The sequence below is a fragment of the Phoca vitulina genome, unplaced genomic scaffold, assembly GCF_004348235.1.
Source record: "Phoca vitulina isolate PV1807 unplaced genomic scaffold, GSC_HSeal_1.0 scaffold10, whole genome shotgun sequence".
In the NCBI taxonomy this organism is placed as follows: Eukaryota; Metazoa; Chordata; class Mammalia; order Carnivora; family Phocidae; genus Phoca; species Phoca vitulina.
This window is the reverse complement of record NW_022589713.1, coordinates 2,530,785-2,548,405: the sequence shown is the minus strand read 5'-3', so window position 1 is coordinate 2,548,405 and position 17,621 is coordinate 2,530,785. Positions and strand designations below refer to the sequence as shown.

The 17,621-nt window shown below is 35.9% G+C and overlaps 1 protein-coding gene across 6 annotated transcripts in view; it reads left to right on the top strand.

The window, feature by feature from the left end:
- Nucleotides 1-17,621, top strand: part of LEKR1 (leucine, glutamate and lysine rich 1) — a 209,987-nt gene that overhangs the window by 16,147 nt on the left and 176,219 nt on the right. The window contains exon 1 of one of the 6 annotated variants that reach the window (XM_032408373.1): nt 4,920-4,952. The exons of the other annotated variants lie outside the window; for them this stretch is intronic. The gene's annotated coding sequence lies outside the window, so the exon portion shown is untranslated. Of the gene's footprint in view, nt 1-4,919; nt 4,953-17,621 lie in introns of those variants that run through there. 6 annotated transcript variants of the gene reach the window in all.

The window sequence follows — 17,621 nt, the reverse complement described above, 5'->3', positions numbered from 1 at the left end:
AACTGCTTTTAATGGTTTGGTGTATATCTTTCTAGATCCTTTATTGTGCCTTTACCTTTATTATAGATATATTTCTTTAAGATATCTAATGTATTATATAAGATGTATAATTTAAAAATCTTTATCTTTTGATAGACTAGTTTTAAATATAAGCAGTATGTTCAATATGTCATTCTGTGACTTTTGCCACTTAATTTATATATATTGAAAATTGTTCCATGTTAGTCATATAGATCTATCTTGTTTTTAACTGTTACAACATTTTCCTTACTAAGAATATGCCATAATTTACTTAACCATTTTTCTTTTCAACATTTAGATTATTTCCAATACTTATTACAGATAGTACCTGTATTTATATTCTTATGTATGTATGTTTTCTGTGGGATAAATTCCTAGAAGTGAAATTGCTGAAAGAAAGGAAAAGCCAATTTAAAATTCTAATAAATGCTATACCGAATTGTCCTTTGAGAAGATAGTGTTAATTTATATTTGGCCAATAGTTTATAAAGTGGCCATTTTCCTACTTGTTGTTAATATTAGAGTTTTTCAGATTTTTACTTTTCTTAAGAGGGGGAGGGGCAGACGTAGAGGAAGAGAGAGAATCCCATGCAGGCTCCATGCCCAGTGTGGAGCCTGACACAGGGCTCGATCTCATGACCCTGAGATCACAACCTGAGCCAAACTCAAGAGTTGGATGCTTAACCGACTGAGTCACCCAGGTGCCCCATCAAATTTTTGCTTTTTTCTTGAGTGAAAAGAGTTACTTCTTTGGTGTTTAATTTGTGTTTCTTTATTGCTAATGAGGTTGAACATTTTTTCATATGTTTATTAGACATTTATATTTCTTCCTCTATTAATTACTTGTTCATATCTGTTGTCCAAATTTCTATTGGGTTGTTTAGTTTTCTTTACTTATAGGAGTTTTTATTTTTTTATTTTATTTATTCATTTTTTTAAAGATTCTATTTATTTATTTGACAGAGAGAGACACAGCGAGAGAGGGAACACAAGCAGGGGGAGTGGGAGAGGGAGAAGCAGGCCTCCCACGGAGCAGGGAGCCCGATGTGGGGCTCGATCCCAGGACCCTGGGATCATGACCTGAGCCGAAGGCAGACGCTTAACAACTGAGCCACCCAGGCGCCCCTAGGAGTTTTTAATATAACATGGACATTATACTTTGTTTATATATGTTGCTAATACTTTCTCGTCGTTGCTTATCTTTTTGTTTATTGTGTTTTTTCTGCATTGATTTTTTTTTTTAATATTCCATGCTAAATTCTGGTCAGGGTTCTGTGTCAAGTTCTTTTGGTTGCGAACAACAGAAACTCACCTAATTAACACTAACCTAGATTCTGGCAAGTTGAAAAACCAACATATGTTTAAAAGTTTTATAGCATTGATGTTTTAGTTACCTTTTAAATCTATTTGGGATTAATTTTTGTCTGGTGGATTTATAATTTCGTGTTTATTGTTGTTTTCTAAATGTATGGCTTGTTATCCCAATATTATTCATTATATCTTTCATTCTTTCTCCCTTGATCTGAAATGCTACCTATTAATTTCTATTCTAGTCTATTTCTGGACTCTCTGTTTTATGCTATTGATGTGTTAGTCCATTTGGGCAAATATAACAAGTACCATACACTGGGTGGTTATAAACAACATTATTTATTTATTTTTCGCAGCTCTGGAGGCTGGGAAGTCCAAGATCAAGGTGCTGGTGTATTTGGAAGGGTAGCTCCTCCCACCCCTTCTTGATTCATAGATAGCTGTCTTGCTGTGTCCTTACAAGGTATAAGAGGCAGGGGAGCTCTCCAAGGTCTCTTTTAGAAGGACACTGATCCCATTCATGAGGATAAAAATCCTCTGTGCCTGTTCATCATTCCCTCCCTTTTAAGGACTGGCAGCCACTGATCCATTTGCTGTCTTCATAGTTTTGTTTTTTTTCCAGAATGTCATATAGTTGGAATCATACAATATGTAGCCTTTTCAGGTTCTCTTACTTAGTAATAAGCATTTAAGTTTCCTGCATGTCTTTTCATGGCTTGATAGCTTATTTCTTTTTAGTATTGAGTAATATTCCATTGTCTGGATGTACCACAGTTTATTTCTCCTTTCACCTTCTGAAGGACATCTTGGTTGCTTCCAAGTTTTGGCAATTATGAATAAAGCTTCCATAAATATTCACGTGCAGGTTTTTGTATGGACCTACGTTTTCAGCTCTTTTGGATAAACACCCAAGAGTGTGATTGCTGGATCATATGGTAAGAGTATGTATAATTTTGTAAGAAACTGCCAAATTGTCTTCCAAAGTGGCTCTATCACTTTGCTTTCCTGGCAGCAATGAATGAGAGTTCTGTTGCCACATCCTCACCAGAATTTGGTGGTGTTGGTGTTTTGGATTTTGGCCAATCTAATAGGTGCGTAGTAGTATCTTGGTCATTTTAATTTTCATTTCCCTGATGACATATCATGTTGAACATCTTTTCAAATGCTTGCTATCTGTTCATCTTTGATGGCGTGTTTGTTCAGATCTTTTGCCCATTTTTTTAAAAAGATTATTTATTTTAGAGAGAGAGAACATGAGCGGCAGGGGTAGGGGGAAGGAGAGAGAATCTCAAGCAGACTCCATGCTAAGTGTGGAGCCCAACTCAGGCCTTGATATCAGGACCTTGAGATCACAACCTGAGCTGAAACCAAGAGTCTGATGCTTAACTGACTGCGCCATCCAGGTCCCCCACATTGTTTAAAAAAGATTTATTTGTTTATGTGAGCGAGAGAGAGAGCGTGCATGAGCAGGAGGGGCAAAGGGAGAGGGAGAGAGTCTTAAGCAGACTCCACACTGAGCTCAGAGCCCGACGTGGGGCTCTATCTCATGACCCTGAGATCCTGACCTGAGTGAAAACCAAGATGCTTAACCAGCTGTGCCACCAGGGCGCCCCAGCCCTTTTGCCCATTTTTAAATCAGATTGATTGTTTTCTTATTGTTGTTAAGAGTTCTTTGTATATTTTGGATAACAGTTCTTTATTGTATGTGTCTTTTGCAAATATTTTCTCCAAGTCTTTCACTTGTCTTTATTTCTCTTGACATTCTCTTTAGCAGAGCAGATATTTTTAAATTTAATGAAGTCCATCTTATTGTTTCTTTCATGAAACTTGCCTTTGGTGTTGTATCTAAAAAAGTTCTCACCATACCCAAGGTTATCTAATTTTTCTCCTGTTATTTTCTAGTTTTGTATTTTATATTTAGGTCCATGATACATTTGAGTTAATTTTTGTGAAAGTTGTAAGGTGTTTTTTTGGTTTGTTTATTTTTTTTGCATGTGGAGGTCTTGTGGTTGCTTTCAGCACCATATGTTAAAGAGACTATCTTTGCTCCATTGTGTTGCTTTTGCTCCTTTGTCAAAGAGCAGTTGACTGTATTTATGTAGATCTGTTTCTGGACTGTATATTCTGTTCCATTAATCTCTTTGTTCTTTTACCAATACTACATTATTTTGATTATTGTAGCTTTATAGTAAATCTTGAAGCCGGGTAGTGTTAGTCTAAATTTTTTTTCTCCTTCAATCTTGAGTTGGCTGTTCTGGGTCTTTTGTCTCTCCATGTAAACTTCAGAATCCATGTTTTCATATCCACAAAATAACTTGTGGAATTTTAATTGATATTGAATTAAATCAATACATCAAGTTGGGAAGAATTGATACCTTGACAATATTGAGTCTTCCTATCCAAAACATGGAATATCTCTCAATTTATTTAGTTCTTCTTTGTTTTCTTTTTTCTTTCTTTCAAATTTTTATTTAAATTCTAGTTAGTTAACTTATAGTGTAATATTTAGAATTTAGTGATTCATCACTTACATATAACACCCAGAGCCCTCCTTATTACCCATCCCCTATTGAGCCCATCCCCTACCCACCTGTCTCCATCAACCCTCAGTTTGTTCTCTATTGTTAAGAGTCTCTTATGGTTTGTTTTCCTTCTCTCTCTTTCCCCCCACTTCCCATATGTTTTGTTTCTTAAATTCCACATATGAGTGAAATCATATGGTATTTGTCTTTCTCTGACTGATTTCACTTAGTATAATACACTCTATCTAGCTCTATCCACATCATTGCAAATGGCAAAATTTCATTCTTTTTGATGGCTGAGTAGTCTTCCATTATATATATATATGTACATACATATATACCACATCTTCTTTATCCATTCATCAGCCGATGGACACTTGGGCTCTCTCCATAGTTTAGTTATTATTGACAATGCTGCTGTAAAAATCAGGGTGCATGTACCCCTTTGAATCTGTATTTTTGTATCCTTTGGGTAAATACCTAGTAGTGCAGTTGCTGGGTCATAGGGTATTTCTATTTTTAACTTTTTGAGGCACTTCCATGCTATTTTCCAGAATGGCTGCACCAGTTTGCATTCTTACCAACAGTGTAAGGGGCTTCCCCTTCTCTGCATCCTCACCAACATCTGTGGTTTCCTGTGTTGTTAGTTTAGCCATTGTGACAGGTGTGAGGTGGTATCTCATCATGGTTTTGATTTGTATTTCCCTGATGATGAGTGATGTTGAGTATCTTTTCATGTGTCTATTGGCTATCTGTTTGCCTTCTTTGGAAAAATGTCTGTTCATGTCTTCTGCCCATTTCTTAACTGGATTATCTACATTTCATTTTCTTATATAGATCTTGTACATATTTTGTTAGAGCTTTTTAGGGTTATACCTAAGTATTTCATTTTGCGGGGGGTGGGTACTAATGTAAATAGTAATCTGTTTTTAATTTCAAATTCCTTGTGTTCATAGTATATAGGAAATTGATTGACTTTTGTATGTTAACCTTGTATCTTGCAACCTTGCTATAATCGCTTATTCTGGGAGTTTTTTTGTTGATTCTTTCATATTTTCTACACAGGTGATCATATAGATTTGCATACTACAAATTTCAGTAAGTTGTATTTTCATTTTTATCTAAAGTATTTTTAAGCTTCTCTTGTGATTTCTTCTGTGACCCATTGGTTGTTTTTTCATTTCCAAGTATTTTGGGATTTCCCAGCTCTTCTGTTTGATTTCTAGTTTAATTTCCTTTTGGTCTAAGCACAGACATTATATGATTTTTATTCTTTTAAATTTGTTAAGATGTGTTTTATGGTGCAGAATGTGGTCTGTCTTGGTGAATGTTCCATGTGAGCTTGAAAAAAATGTATATTCTGTTCTTGGATGAGGTAGTCCCTAAATGTCAATTATATCAGTTGATCGATGATGCTGTTGAGTTCAACTATGTCCTTACTGATTTTCTACATGCCGAATCTGTCCATTTTTGATAAAGTCTTCAACTATAATTCTGGATTTATCTATTTCTTCTTGTAATTCTATAAGCTTTTGCCTCATATTTTGATGCTCTGTTGTTAGGCTCTCTTGTTAAGTATTATTACGTTTTCTTGGGGTATTGACCCCTTTATCATTATGTAATACCCCTTTTTAACTCTGGTAACTGTCTTTGCTCTGAAGTCTTTTCTGTCTGAAACTAATAAGGACATTCTCACTTTTTTTTTTTTATTAGTGTAGCATGATATATCTTTCTCCACTGCTTTATTTATAATCTAGTGCATCTTTATATTTAAAATGGGTTTCTTGCAGACAATATATACTTGGGTTTTGTTTTTCGATACACTCTGACAGTCTTGGTCTTTTAATGGATAGATTTCGACCATTGACATTCAAAGTAATGATTGTTATAGTTAGGTCAAGATCTACCATTTTTGATACTCTTGTTCTTTGTTCTTATTTTTGTCTTCCATACTTTTTCTGCCTTTTGTGGATTTGAGCATTTTATATAATTCCATTTTCTCTTAGAATATCAGTTATTTTTTTAAATTTTTTTAGTTGTTGCCCTAGAATTTACAATATGTATATATATATATATATATATATATATATATATATATATATGTAGCTAATCCAAGTCTACTTTCAAATAACACTATGCTGCTTCATGGGTAGTGTAAGTACCTTATAATAATGAAATATTCCTGATCCCTTCCTCCTATTTCTTATACCAGTGCTATCATTCATTTCATTTTTTTTAAAAGATTTTATTTATTTATTTGAGAGAGAGAGAGAGTGAGCACGAGTGAGGGTGGGGGCAGAGGCAGAGGGAGAAGCAGACTCCCTGCTGAGCAGGGAGCCCAATGCAGGACTGTTTCCCAGGACCCTGGGATCATGACCTGAGCCAAAGGCAGATGCTTAACTGACTGAGCCACCCAGGTGCCCTCAATTCACTTTTAAGTAAGCATACATAAATACTCATATATATTTTTTAAAGTATACATAATCAAATACATTATTGCTCAATTATTAGTTTGAATGAATTGTTACTTATTAGACTAAAAATGAGGAAAAGTTTTTATTTTACCTTCACTTATTCCTTCTCTGATGCTCTTTCTTTATGTTAACCTGAGCTTCTGTTCTGTATTCTTTTACTTTTTTCTGAAGAACGTCTTTTAACGTTTCTTGCAAAGCAGGTTGACTGGCAACAAATTCCCTCAATTTTTGTTTGTATTAGAAAGTCTTATTTCTCCTTCACTTTGGAAGGATAATTTTACAGGGTACAGAATTTTAGATTAATTTTTTTTCTCTCAAACTTCAAATATTTCACGCCACTCTTTTTTTTTTGCTTGCATGATTTCTGAGAAGTTGGATATAAGTCTTTGTTCCTCTATAGGTAAGGTGTTTTATCCTCTGGCTTCTATCAAGATTTTTTTTTTAGTGATGGTTTTCTGTAGTTTAGAGATGATATACCTAAGTGTGGAGGTTTTTTTACGGGGGGTGGCATTTATCCTGCTTGGTATTCTCTAAGGTTCCTGGATCTGTGGTTTTGTGTCTGACGTTAATTTGGAAAAAAATCTCAGTCGTCATTTCAAATATTTCTTTTCCTTTATTTCTTCTTTTATTCTTGTTATGTGTATGTTACACCTTTTATAGTTGTCCCAAAGTTCTTGGATATTCTCTTATTTTTTTTCATTTTTTCCCCTTGCATTTCAGTTTTAGAAGCTTTTCAGTTCTATTGTCAAATCCTCAAGCTCAGAGATTCTTTCCTAAATGATGTCTAGTCTACTAATAAGTCCATTAAAAGCATTCTTCATTTTGTTACAGTGTTTTTGATCTCTAACATTTCTTTCTGATTCTTTCTTCAAAGTTTCATCTCTCTGCTTACTTATCCATGTGATCTTTGTCTACTTTTTCCATTAAACCTCTTTTCATATTAATCATAGTTTTAAAAGAATTACCAGTCTGATAATTCTAACATTCCTGCCATATCTGCCTCTGGTTCTGATGCTTGTTCAGTCTCATCAAACTGTTTTTTTTTTTTTGTCTTTTAATATGCCTTGCAATTTTTTGAAAGGTGCATGTAATGTACTAGGTAAATGGGTCTTTAGTAATGCAATGGTAACGTGGTGGGTGGGAGTTGAGGGAGGTGTTCAATAGTCCTGTGATTGGGCCTCAGTCTTGTAGTAAGCCTATGCCTCTGCACTGTGAACTTCACAGATGTTCCTCAGTTGCCAGCCCCTTACCCTTCCTTACTCCCACCCTTACATGGGACAGGATGGCTAGAGTGGAGCTAGGTATTTCCCTTTGCCAGGTTAGTTGAGCTCTGATAAAACCCCAGCAGGTTAAACTCTGATAAGATAGTTTCTCCTGAGAGCAGGCCTTGTTAAACAGAATACAAAGCTCTGGTATATTTCAACATATTTACTTTTCCCCTCTGTTTGTCAGAGGCACAAGTGGATTTTTCTCTAACTTTCACTGTGAGGACCTGATAGGCCTCCTGGATGTAAAACTCACAAAAATGTGGGGTTCCCCTAGAGTTTTTATCTCTCAGATTTGTTCACAGTGAGTTTCTAGTCTTTTGCCAGTTATAATTCAGGTTTTTGTTTCCTCGCATGGGTTCTCATGGCGGTTACTCTTGGGGTTCTGCTCTGAGAAGTTGTAATTCTCCCAGTTTTGTGGGGCAGTGGTTTGCCTTATGACCTCACTTCTCTGAGAGATCTAGCAAGAGCTGTTCATTTTCACTTTTTACTTATTGTTAGGGTAGCATATTGACTTCTAAGCTCCTTACATTCCTGACTGGAAACCAGAAGTCTTATGCTGGCATTTAAAAAAAAAAAAAAGGACTTAATACTTTAAAATTTTTAATTTTTTTCATGTTCTATAAATGTTTATAACTGGACTCATTAAGTCTCATGAAACCTGAATCAAAGTGTAGATATAGCAAGGGGAAGAACAAAACATGGTAGACAAAGGAAATAAGAAAAATATGAGTGTCAAAAACTTAAAAACATATGGATTTCAAATAACATTTCCTAACCTTGACTTTCTAGTTATAATACGTTAATGCTATTATTTCTGTATCAATTCCTTTGGTATCTGTCATAGTCTAGTACTGAGCTGCCAATGTGACATTGTGGCAGAAATATCTTTTGGGGCTCCTCTGGGAGGTCTACTTCAGAGTTCCTCTGGAAAGGACTTCATTTGAGTAGCCACAAGGAGATTCTGTGTGTGCAGACAGATTGATACCAAATAGCTAAATATATCATTATTATAGCTACTAGGGTATTCTATTGATTTTTAAGCTTATTGAAACTATTAGTTTAAGCTTATGGTGCTCACCAACTGGTCAGAATGACACGTAGTTCATTTTACCTTTATTCATCACAGAGTAGCATACTGATCACAGCTGGGTGTTTCAGAGAATCCAAGAACCAATAATGGCAGATTATTGGTCAGAAATATTTGTGTTTAGAATTGAATGAATTTATTACGTTAAACTTTAATTTTGAGGTAATGATAGATTCACATGCAGTATAAGAAATAATGGAGATCCTCTGTACTATTTACCCAGTTTCCCCCGATGGTAACATCTTATAAGACTATAGTATAAGATCACAATGAGGATATTGACATTGATATAGTCAAGATGCAGGACAGTTTCATTACCACAGGATTCCTCATGTTGCTCTCTATAGCCACAATTACCCTTTCCCTCCTCCATTCATGACCTTGGCAACCACCATTTCTATAATTTTGTCCTTTCAAGAATGTCATATAGATGGAATCATAGAATATGAGTCTTTTGGGATAGCCTTTTCATTCAGCATAATTCTTGGGAGATGCATCCAAGTTGTGTGTATTAATAGTTCATTCCTGTTTATTGCTGAGTAGTATTACATTGTATTGATGTACCACATTTTGATTTATATCAATCATTCACTGAAGAGCATGTTGGTTATTTTCAGCTTTTCCCTATTACAAAGGAAGCTGCTATGAATATGTATATACAGATTTTTGTGTGAACATGAGTTTTGTTTCTCTGAGATAAATGTTCAGAGTGCAGTTATTGGATTGTAGGGTAATTGCATGTTTGGTTTAATTTTTTATTTTATTTTATTTTGCATGTTTGGTTTTATAAGCAACTTCCAAATAGTGTTCCAGTGTGGTTGTACCATTTTATATTTTCACCAGGAAAATATGAGTCATCCAGTTTTTTCACACCCTCACCAGCATTTGATGTCAAGTATTCTTTATTTTAGCTATTCTGATAGGTGTGTAATGGGACATCATCATGGTTTTAATTTGCATTTCCTTAATGACTTGTGATGTTAAACATCTTTTCATGTATGTATTAGTTTGCCAGGGCTGCCATAACAAAATAGTACAGACTGTGTGGCTTTGACAACAGAAATTTATTTTCTCACAGTTTTGGAGGCTAGAAGTCCAAGATCAAGGTGCTTGATTTCTAAAAGGCCTCTTTCCCTGACTTTTAGATAGCTACTTGCACGCTGTGTCTCCACATGACCTCTTCTCTGTCCATTTGAAGAGAGAGATCTCTGGTGTTTCCTCATCTTCTTATATGGATACCAGTGCTATGAGATTAGGACCCCACCCTCACGATGTCATTTAACTTTAATTACCTCCCTAAAGGCCTGTCTCCAGATACGGTCACATTGGGAGTTAGGGCTTCAACATAATGAATTTTGGAGGGACATATTCAGTCCTTAATATTGTGCTCATTTGTTATCTGTATATTCTCTTTGGTGAAATGTCTGTTTATATCTTTTGCCCATTTTCTAGTTGAAATGTTGAGTTTTTTAGTGTTGGGTTTTGAGAATTTTTTATGTACTCTCAATACTAGTTCTTTTCAGGATATGTGGTTTGTAAATATTATCTCCCAGTCTTTTTATCCTCTTCACAAGGTCTTTTGCAGAACAAAACTTTTTACTTTTGATGCGATATAATGTATCAGTTTTTCTTTCTATAGATCATGCTTTTGTCAAGCCTAAGAACTCTTTGCCTGACCATAGATCCTAAAGATTTTCCTCTATGTTTTTTTTTTTCTAAAAGTTTTGATATTTTACACTTAAGAACATGATTCAGTTTGTCTTCGTTTTTTTTTATAAGGTGTGGCACTTAGGTTGAAGTTCATTTCTTGCCTATAAATGTTCAGTTGCGCCAGCACCATTTGTTTATTTATTTTTGCTGGGTTTTTTTATACTTTTTTTTTTTAAATGTTTTATTTATTTATTTATTCATGAGAGTCAGAGACAGAGAGAGAGAGAGAGAGGCAGAGGCAGAGGGAGAAGCAGGCTCCCCGCCTAGCAGGGAGCCCGATGCGGGACTCGATCCCAGGACCCTGGGATCATGACCCGAGCCGAAGGCAGACGCTTAACCATCTGAGCCACCCAGGCGCCCCTTTGCTGTTTTTTTTAAATTTTATTTTTTATGTTATGTTAATCACCATACATTACATCATTAGTTTTTGATGTAGTGTTCCATGATTCATTGTTTGCGTATAACACCCAGTGCTCCATTCAATACGTGTCCTCTTTAATACGCATCACCAGGCTAACCCATCCCCCCACTCCCCTCCCCTCTAGAACCCTCAGTTTGTTTCTCAGAGTCCATACAAACCATGAGAGACCATTTATTTAAAAGGCTACCTTCCCTTCATTGAATTGCTTTTGCACATTTGTCAAAAATTAATTTGGGCACATTTGTGTTGGTTTATTTTGGGGTTCTCTATTTTGTTCCATTTATCCATGTGTCTATTTTTCCACCAGTCCCACACAGTTTGATTATTGTAGGAATTTGGTAGGCCTTTATATTAAAGGTAGAGTGATTCCTCCTATTTTATTCTTTTTAAAGATTGTTTTAGAGGTGCCCAGTGGCTCAGTTGGTTAAGCATCCAACTCTTGGTTTCAGCTCAGGGTCATGAGATTGAGCTCTGTGTTGGGCTCCGTGCTCAGTGCTGAGTCTAGTTGAGATTCTCTCCCTCTTCCTCTGCCCTGCCCCGCACTCATGCACACACTCTTTCTCTAAAATAAAATAAATTCGTAAAAAAAAAAAAAGATGGTTTTATTTCTAGTTTCTTTACCTTTCCATATAGAATTGAGAATAAGCTTATGTCTACAAAACATCTTGCTCAGATTTTGATAGGAATTAAATTAACCTGTGTATCAATTTGGGGAGAATTGACATCTTTACTATGTTGAGTTTTCCAATTCATGAACACAGTATATCTCTCCATTTATTTAGGTCTTACTTTGGTTTCTTTCATCAGCATTTTGTAATTATCAGCATACAGAGCTTGTACATGTTTTGTTGATTTGTATTCAAGTATTTTATTTTTTTGGAGCATTTGTAAATGGTATTGTGTTTTAGTTTTGGTTTCCACATGCTCATTGTTAGTATAGAGAAAGGCGTCGTTAGTATACAGAAATGCAGACAATCATGGTGTCTGCAAATATGGGCAGTTTTCTTTACTATTTATACTTTTTTTTTTTTGCTTTGCTACAGTGACTAGAACTTCCAATAATATGTTAAATGTGGTGAGAGTGTACATTCTTGCCTTACTCCCAATCTTAGAGGGAAAGCATTCACTCTTTCACTGCATTAAGCATCAGCTCTAAGGTTTTTTTTGTAGATGTTCTGTCTCCAGTTGAAGAAGTTCACCTCTAATCTTAGTTGGCTGAGTTTTTATCATGAATGGTTGATGGATTTTGTTAAATGTTTTTTCTTTGTCCTTTGATGTAATCATATAATTGTTCTTCTTAATCCTGCATATATAGTGGAATATATTGATTAATTTAAAAATATTGAACCAGACTTGTACACCTAGAATAAATCCCACTTGGTCATGGTGTATTATATATGTTTACTAGATCTGATTTGCTAATATTTTGTTGAGGGTTTTTGTGTCTAAATTATTGAGAGATATTGGTATGTAGTTTCTTTTTTTGTTGTTATGTTTTTGTCTGGTGTTGGTATTGTGTTAATGAGAAGTGATTCCTTCTCTTTTATTTTCTGGAAGAGATTGATTAATTCATCTTTAAATGTCTGAATTCTCCAGTGAAACCATCGAATCCTGAAGACTTTTGTTGTTGTAGATAGCTTTTAAATCACAGATTCCATGTCTTTAATGGTTATAAGACTGCTTAAGTTATTTCTTTCATCTTGGTTGAGGTTTGATAGTTCATGGTTTTCAAGCAACTCTATCCCAAGTTGTCAAATTTTGGGGGGTATTGTTTAGTAATACCTTACTATCCTTTTGATGACTAGAGGATCTGTAGTGATATTCCTTCTTTCATTCCTGATGTTGTTAATCTTTGTCTTCTTTTTATCCTTTTAATTCTTGCTCTTGATTTATAAATTTTGTTGATGTTTTTAAAGAGCCAGTTTTTGTTTCATAAATTTTCTCTATTTTTTAAAATTTTTTTGTTTTCAATTTAATTGATTTCTGCTTTTTTGGTATTTCTTTTTCTTCTGCTTGCTTTGGTTTTATTGTACTTTCCTTTTTCTAATTTCTTGAGATAGGAACTTGGATTTTTTTTTTTAAGTTTTTATTTAAATTCCAGTTAGTTAATATTTCGGGTATACAATATACTGATTCTTATTTATTTGAGAACTTCCCTCTTTTTTAGTGGAAGCACTTCCCTCTTTTCTAATGGAAGCACTTAATGTTTCAAATAGAAAATTTTACTCATAAATTTAATCCTCTTCACTGCTTTAGTTGTGTTGTACATGTTCTGATATGCTATACTTTCATCTCCATTTTAGTTATCTGTGTGTGTATGTATAATTTTAAAAATTTCTTTTGAGACTTCTTTGACATATGCATTATTTAGAAGTGTGCTGTTTAGTTTCCAAGTGTTTGTAGATTTTCTTGTTATCTTTGTTATTGATTTCTAGCTTGATTCCATTATGGTCAGAGAATATACTTATATAATTTCAACTTTTAAAAATTTGTTGAAATTTGTTTTCTGACCCAGTATATGCGCTGCCTTGGTGACTGTTATATGGCTGCTTGAAAAAAATATGTATACTGCTGTTGTTGGGTGGAGTTTTTTATATATGGCAATTAAGACCTCGTGATTGATAGTTTTGTTGAGTTCTTTCATTTCCTTGCTGGTTTTCATTTCCTTGCTGATTTTCTGTCTAATTCTATCAGTTACTAAAAGTGGAATTTTGAAAGTCCCCAACTTTAATTGTAGACTTGTCTATTTTTGGGTCTATGGTTTTTGTTTTACATAATTTGTGATTTTGTTGTTTGATGTGAACACCTTTAGGATTGGTATGTGTTCCTGGTGGATTGATCCTTTTATCATTATGTAATGTCCTTCTTTCTCTCTAGTAATTTTCTTTGTTCAGAAGTCTACTTTTTTCCTGCTTTTTTATTTTTTAAATTTTATTATGTTAGTCACCATACAACATATCATTACTTTATCTGATATATATATAGTCACTACTGTTTTTTTAAAACAGTTTACAGAGGCACCTGGGGGGCTCAGTAGGTTAGGTATCCAACTCTTGAATTCACGTAAGGTATTGATCTCAGGGTCATGAGTTCAGGTCCTGTGTTCAGGTTCCTGTGTTGGGCTCCACTCTAGGTGTGGAGCCTACTTAAAAAAAAAAAAAAAGTTAAAACTGTTTACATGGTATATTGTTTCTATTCTTTTGCTGTTAATCTACCTATGAGCAAATTTTGAGTTTTGTAGACAGCATGTTGTTGAACCATGTTTTGTTTTGTTTTGTTTTGTTTTTTTAAATCTACTCTGCCAGTCTCTCTTTTTCTTTTATTTATTTGAGAGAGAGTGAGAGAGAGTAAATGGGGTGAGAGGGAGAGGGAGAGAGAGAATCTCAAGCAGACTCTGTGCTAAATGCAGAGCCCAACGTGGGGCTCAATCTCACGACCCTGAGATTATAATGCCCTGAGCCGAAATAAAGAGTCAGTCACTTAACCAACTGAGCCACCCAGGCGCCCCTCGGCCAGTCTCTTTTAATTTATGTATTTTTAAAAAATATTTTATTTATTTATTTATTTGACAGAGAGAGAGAGGGAGAGAGCATGAGACAGGGGGAGAGGCAGAGGGAGAGGGAGAAGCAGATTCCTCGCTGAGCAGGGATCCTGATGTGGGGCTGGATCCAGGAACCCTGTGATCATGACCTGAGCTGAAAGCAGCTTAATGACTGAGCCACCAGGCACCCCTTAATTTATGTATTTAGACCATTTACATTTAAGGTGATTATTGGTATGTTAGAGTTTAAGTATGCCATTGAATTATTTGTGTTCAGTTTGTTTCCTCTGGTTCTCTTTTTTTCCATTTTTTTTACCTTTCTGTTGGTTTCTTGAACATTTTTAGGATTATATTCTGATATATTTATAGTGATTTTCTGTATATTGCTTTGCATGGGTTTCTTGGTGGATGTTCTGGTTATTACAATATAGACGCATAATTTGTAGTCTGTGGTCTAATAATGATGTGTCTTACATGGACTTCTTGGGTTTATTCTATTTGGGTAGAATAAGATCTTCCCTAAACCTTGTTGAATCTATAGGTTTATATCTCTTGCCATATTTAGGAAGTTTACAGCCATTATTTCTTTGAATATTATTTTGTCCTACTTTCTCTCTTCTCATTCTTAGATTCTAATCCTATGAATCTTAGCTCTTTTGTTACTGTCTCACGTTTCTGAGACTTTGTTAATTGTGTGTTTTTTGTTTTTTCTATTTTCTCTTTGTTCAGTTTGGGTGAATACTGTTGATTTATCCTGAAGTTTATTGATTCTGTCTTCTGTCATTATACTCTGCTATTGAGCCTGTCTAGTGAGTTTTTTCTTTCAGTTTTTGCATTTTCAGTTCTATAATTTCTATTTGGTTCTTTTTTGTAACTTCTGTTTCTTTGTTGAGATTATTTTTTGTTTCAATAGAATATTTAATCGCTTTTAAAATAATTTTTATGCTGGCTGCTTTATAATCCTTGTCAGATAATTTCAACATTTGATTTATCTCAGTGTTGGGTCTGTTGTTTATCTTTTCTTGTTAATGTTATGATTTTCCTGGTTCTGGCATGATGAGTGATTTTCCATTGAATCCTGGTTATTTTGAGGTTATACTATGAGGGCTCTGGATCCTATTTCATCTTTTTCTTTTTTTTTTTTTTAAAGCAGGCACTCCCCCTATTGAGGTATAGCATGAAAGCCAGATGGAGTATATTTGTTCAGCTTCCTGCTGGGCTCACTGACACTACCCCAGCAAAAGTGGGTTTTGACTCATACTGCCTTGTATCAGACTGGTAGAGTGGAAGTTCACCTATCCCCCTTGGCTCCATTCACACTTTTCTGGCTAAAGTGGGTCACCAACTTGCACTGTCTTGTGTCTCTGCTTGGATTATAACATTAGCTCCCTGCTGCTGAACTCCCTGTTAACAAAGACTGAGAGTCAGAGGGCTGATTCACACTGCTTTGTTGCAGGTGAATGGTTAGAAGAAGCTTGACTCCTCTATGTGCCCCACTGACACCAAGGGATGGGAGAAGTAGAGTGCCACCCAGCCCTGCTTCCTGCCACTTTATTCTGCCTTGTTGATGCCAGCTTGGAGTGGAGGCTCAGCTCCTTGCTGGTCCCACTGGCACCAGAGGAAAGGAAGCAGATTGTTGACTACTCGGTTTCATAGTACCTTGTTCTACCTAATTGGTATTGAGGAGGGCTGGAGGCTCCTAATTGAGATCCTCTAGGATCTGGATGGGGAGCAGGAATAGAGTGCTGCTGGTACTGTTCTTAACTGCTTCATTCCGTCTCTTTGCTGTCACTCGGTATGGAGGTTTAAGTTCCCACTATGCCTCCCTGACACCGGAGTGGAAGGAAAGTGGAGTGGTCACTACTACTGCTTTATATGACTTTGTTCAGACTCAGTGCAGGGGGGGCGTGGTGGAGGGCTAGCTTTCCATTGGCCCTGCTGACACTTCCCCTGGTTGGGGAGTTGGAGCAGATCTTAACTCCTACAAGAGGGAAATGGAAGATCAGCTCCCAGATCAGCCCACTGACACAATGCCAGTCAGGTGAATTAGAGTACACCACCTGCTTCTAAGGGGTAGGGAGGGGATGGTGTGGAAGATCGACTTTCTACTTGGCCCCAGCCCCACTGAACCCGGGGGGTGGGAGGTACAGTGGTACAGTTGATGGCTAGCTTGAGAGGGTGGATATTGCCAAGAATGTTTTTTTGTTGTTTAGTCACCCTATTCCTGATCAGCTATGAACTTTTTCTTTTTTGTCTGTGGCTATTGGTGATTCTGCTTTGGAGACTTTGGCACATTGTCTGGGATATATGGAGATAATAAGGAAACTCAGGGATCTCATTGCCTTGGTATTTCTCAAGTCCTGAGATTCCTAGGCCATCTGTCTTCCTTTCACCTTTCAGAGGCTTTCTATACTTATGTTGTGTTACGATCAGGGCTTTTTAGTTGTAAGAGGGAGGACCTGAGAGTAATAGGGCTACTCCATCTTGGTTGTGACCTTGGGTTGATATTTTAGCCAAATTAAATATTGCTTTGAATAATTGAAAACTTTTTTAAGTAATTGATTAAATTTTCACAAATGTCAATAGCTAGTTCACAAAAGTCAGTAGTTATATAAATGCATCTCTATGTCTCTGCTAAACATTTCTTCTTTGAGTTCTGTTCTGCTAATGCCAAATTGAGACTGTGGCATGGAGATTTAAGCAGTTTTACAGTAGGCCTGACTGTGAGGAACTAGACTTAAGAGTTTTGTTGATCATAGTTGGCTGTTCTCAACAATCAGGTGAGCTATAGAAGTCAAGTCTAAAGCAGTCAGCCCAAGGAATGGGCATAGGTAGGTACCAAGGGTTCAGAGAGTCAGATCAAGTCCTCAGTTTGGGATCAAAATTAATACAGAGAGTGTCTCTGAGTTTATAAATGTACTTGGCTGAAATAGAGGGTCATTGGGCAAACAAAGTAGATTTTGTGAATTATCTTCCCCTGCCAAATCTACCTTCCGCATAGACTAGTTATATCAGTTAGGAATGCATTCTGCAGCAAGTGGCTTAAGTGGACATGGCTTTATTTATTTCTTGAATCAAGAAGAAGGGGTATATAGGCAGTTCAGTAATGTCACCAGGGACCCAGCCCTTTTCCATCTCTCACTTTGTCTTTCTCAATGAGTTGAGTCTCATGTTGGTCTTCTCATGATCTCAAGATGGCTTCTGCACTGCCAGATGTCACATTCATTTCTAGGCAGGAATATGAGGGGTGAAGCACTCAGGGGAAA